This window comes from Micropterus salmoides, unplaced genomic scaffold (assembly GCF_014851395.1).
Source record: "Micropterus salmoides isolate LMB-PRFRI ecotype aquatic unplaced genomic scaffold, ASM1485139v1 Ms_hic_scaffold_8, whole genome shotgun sequence".
Taxonomy (NCBI): domain Eukaryota; kingdom Metazoa; phylum Chordata; class Actinopteri; order Centrarchiformes; family Centrarchidae; genus Micropterus; species Micropterus salmoides.
In genome coordinates, this window is record NW_024044570.1 from 29665717 (window position 1) to 29669904 (window position 4188).

General features: G+C 47.1%; 1 long non-coding RNA gene across 1 annotated transcript; it reads right to left on the bottom strand.

The window, feature by feature from the left end:
• Window positions 1–1372: 1372 nt before the first annotated feature.
• On the bottom strand, window positions 1373–3687 carry LOC119893535. Its single transcript, XR_005442814.1, has 2 exons — window positions 2655–3687; window positions 1373–2150 (listed from the first exon to the last, which is right to left on the bottom strand). It is a non-coding gene; the product is annotated as an uncharacterized LOC119893535 (long non-coding RNA).
• Window positions 3688–4188: the final 501 nt, after the last annotated feature.

Genomic DNA, 4188 nt, shown 5'->3' on the forward strand with positions numbered 1-4188 from the left:
GCGCAACTTTGAATTCAAGAACAACCAAGTTCTTTTAAGCTTTATTGTAGTAGAGTGAACTTATACTGCTCTCACCGAAGTTCGGACCCAGCAGTAACTCAAAGGACATCTAAACCCAGCTAACAGCCTACCACTGCAAGTTTTCTTCCGGAGCAATTCCCTGGCAGAGAAAGCGACCGGAACTGAATTTTCGGTGGTGCCCTTAACGAGGATTTATGAATTAATATTTCAAATATTAATATTCATAGTTTGTAGTATATCTACTTTACTTTTAATACAAACAATAAAAACTGCGTTAACGTGAGATAAGAGAATTGTCTGCGTTAATTAACGCGTTAACGCGATAACATGTTAACTTGGTCAGCCCCGGCCAAAACATAATCTTTTGAGGACGAGTCTTAAGTGTGACTAGAGTCCAAGTCACAAACTTGAGTCCCCATCTCTGTATAAAACCAAACTGATAAGTCCCAGGAATACAGCAGCTGTGCTTTCTCATTGTGCTCTTTACTTTTTGATACAGTAATAATAATACAATATAAATAACAAAAAAAAGAGAGAAAGAAACTTGGTGACAGCAGGAGTTTGAAAAATACAAACATGTTGTGAAGTTTGGGGGAAACAGTGGGGGAGAGGAATAGACTGCTGCCCAGGTATGGTTGGGGAGAGGGATACAAATAAAACGAAAGGTGAATGATTGAGATAACAAGGAGTTAAAGCAGAACAGAGGAAGGAAACCAGGTAGAAAGGGGTAGATATTAGGAGGATGAGGAGAGGTGGTGGTGCTAGGGTGGGGCTAGGGAGGGAGAGAGCTGTGGAGGCCAGAAAAACAAGCAGCAAATAAACAGATCGAAGGAGAGAGGAGAGAAAACAGGCTGAGAGGGAGAGAGAGGCACGGAGGGCTGGAGGCAAACTCAGCATGAGCTGAACAGAGGAGACAGTGACGGACAGAGGAGAAAATAAATGGGGGAAAAATGAGGAGAGAGAGAATGGAAGCTAAACAAGGAGGGTAGTAGAAGAAAAGAAAACCTGAGATAGACACGAAAGAAAAGAAAACAAAGAGTGAGGTCGAAGCAAGAGTCTAAAAGATGTTGTCCCCTCATTTCCATGTGAAGTAAATGGTTGTACGTGAAAAAGACAAGGAGACAGACAGAAAGACACATCAAGAGAAAGGCGAGTAAAGAAAAACAGATGAGCAGAGAAAAGAAAATGTCGCAAAGATCTGCCACAGCAGAGACAGAAAAAATCATTGTGAAAAACAGAGACATAACGGGTGAGGCAAGGGTGAGACATGATGATCAAGGTGCGGAGCAGAGAGAAACAGAATGACGGCCAAAAGGGAGAAAAAATAAAATAAGCAGGAGAGATGGTTGAATTGGCTGTCAGATCTCTCCTGTCTTTATTACTTTTCTATAGCGCTGTTTGGAAGGAACAAAGGGAGAGCGTGTCTTCAATGTGTGTGGGTCCTGGGTGCCCAAGGCTACCTGCCTGCGCGTGTGTGTGTGTATATATTCTGCACACACAAGACACACACACACACACACACGGGAACATGGTGCTCACTGCTTGCCGATGGGTTCTTTTCATTGGAGCCCAAGGCGCAACCTTCAGCTAACAGAAGAGAAGCACAAGGCCAGCAGGACTGAATAGGAGACACACACTCACACCCACGCTCAAGCACACACACACACATATGACCATGTCTTCCTACGCCTCCTCTCCACCCCTCCCTTCGTCTATCTCTCCTCCTCCATACTTTTTTAAAATCGTGTTTCTCTGTGCTGTCATTCTTCTGTAGTGTATGAGAAGGTCACGAGGAGGTGGAGCTGTTGCTCTCTCTATATCCGTCCGGAACTCCAGTAAAACTACTTGTCATTTTTACATTTCTGTTTATGGTTTAAACAATCAATATAAAAAACATGTAAACTAGTAAGTTTTTTCCCCTACTTTGGACAGAGCTTGGCTAGCCGTTTCCTCTGCATCCATTCTTATGCTACTAAGCCTATGATCACTTGCATTACATTGACATTTACTTATTTAGCTGCAGCTTTTATCCAAAGCGACTTACAATGGGTATCCGGGAATGGAGGAAAGTCCGTGGGGCACTCGAGCAGGAGTGGACTAGTTGCAGGAGATGGACCAGGCGGGGATATCTATGGCACAGAAGAATAGGATCAGTAGGGAACAAGTACAGGAACTAGTCTTAGTGAAGAACAGCTTGAACGAGACTAACTGGGAACAAGAGTCTACAATCTGGGGCTGAGTGGAGGTGAGGACCAGGTATATAAGGCAGGGCATAACGAGGCTGATGGCTGGCAGCTGGTGACAGGAGGGAACACACACACACACACACACACACACACACACACACACACAACCCAGGAACAGGGGACCTAACACAGACGGCCAGGGATAGGGAGGGGCTCCGGAGGAGTCCAGAGCTGAGCTGGGTAGGGGTCTTACTCCGGGCACACACAGAACAGGCTGAGACAAAGGAGCGAGTGTCTGGCTCCATGGAGGGCCACCAGAACCTCTGGCGCAGGAAGTCCAGAGTCCTTCTAACGCCATGAGGGCAGGTGAGGTTGGTAGAGTGCCCCCATTGGAGAACCTGGGAGCGGACAGAAACTGGGACATAATTCTTTTAGGGGGACAGTTACCTGGGTTGGTCTGTTGGTCCTGGTCCTGCCTGACAATGGCCTCGATATCACAGGTCACTGCCCCCACAAAGCGAGTGGCTGGGAGGATGCTGATGGGATCCGGATTGGAATCGTCGCAGAGAACACTCTGGAGAGGGCATCTGGCTTGGAATTATGAGAGCCGGGGTGATAAGACAAGGTGAAGTTAAACCGATCAAAAAAAATAGAGCCCACCTGGCTTGCCTTAAGTTCAGCCGCTTTGCAGATTGGATGTATGAGAGGTTCTTGTGGTCTGTTCACACAAGAAAGGGATGTTCAGACCCCTCCAACAAATGGCGCCATTCCTCCAGTGCTAACTCAACAGCGAGCAGTTCACGATTGCCGATGTCGTAATTTCTCTCGCTGGGGAGAGTCTGCGGGAGAGAAAAGCACAGGGGTGGAGCTTATCATGACATTTTGCCCGCTGGGAAAGTACTGCACCTACCCCCATGTCCGATGCGTCCACCTCAACAATGAATTGGAGTCCGGGGTTGGGTTGAACCAAAACGGGAGCCGAGGCGAAGCATTGTTTTAGCTCCTGGAATGCAGCCTCGGCCTCCCTGGTCCAGGAAGAGGGGATAGAGAGCAAGGTTAGAGCTGTGAGCGGGGCAGCAATGTGACTGTAGCCTTGAATAAATCTGTAGAAGTTTGCGAACCCCAAAAAGCGCTGTAACTGTTTGCGTGTAGATGGGATGGGCCAATCAGTTACTGCGGAGACCTTAGCGGAGTCCATCCTCATCTCCCCTGCGCAATGATGAAACCCAAAAAGGAGATTTTAGTCACATGAAATTCGCACTTCTCAGCCTTAGCAAACAGTTTGTTCTTCAACAAGCGTTGGAGGACCAGGCGCACATGCTGCTCGTGCTCAGACAGGGATCTTGAGTAGATCAGGATGTTGTCCAGGTATACAAACACAAATCTGTTCAGCATGTCTGTCAACACATCATCTACAAGGGCCTGGAATACTGCTAGGGCATTATACAGACCAAAAGGCATGACTAGGCTTGAATGAGACTGACTGGGAACAAGAGTCTACAATCTGGCGCTGAGTGGAGGTGAGGACCAGGTATATAAGGCAGGGCATAACGAGGCTGATGGCTGGCAGCTGGTGACAGGCTCCTGCACACCTGACTCCTGCAAGGAGGGAACACACACACACACACACACACACGCACACACACTACCCAGGAACAGGGGACCTAACAGACTATTCTTGTTGGTGTTGCATTGCCTTCTTAAAGGTGACCTATTTCTTTTATATTCCAAAAAATCTTATACTGGGCCTTTGTGCAGGCCTTCATTTGAGCCTCTGCCTGAAACAAACTGTAGATGCTCCTCTCTGACGATATGTTTGGCACTTAATTCTTTAGGAAAACCAAACAAGCTTAATTTCCTTAGCAACTGAAAAAGCCCTTTCATGGTGACATATTGAACAACTTCGACATCAAAAGCCTGCGTGTGGTCCTGTGCTGAGTGGTATAGACAAACTGAGTGTTGCAGTTGCCTGGAGGAAGGG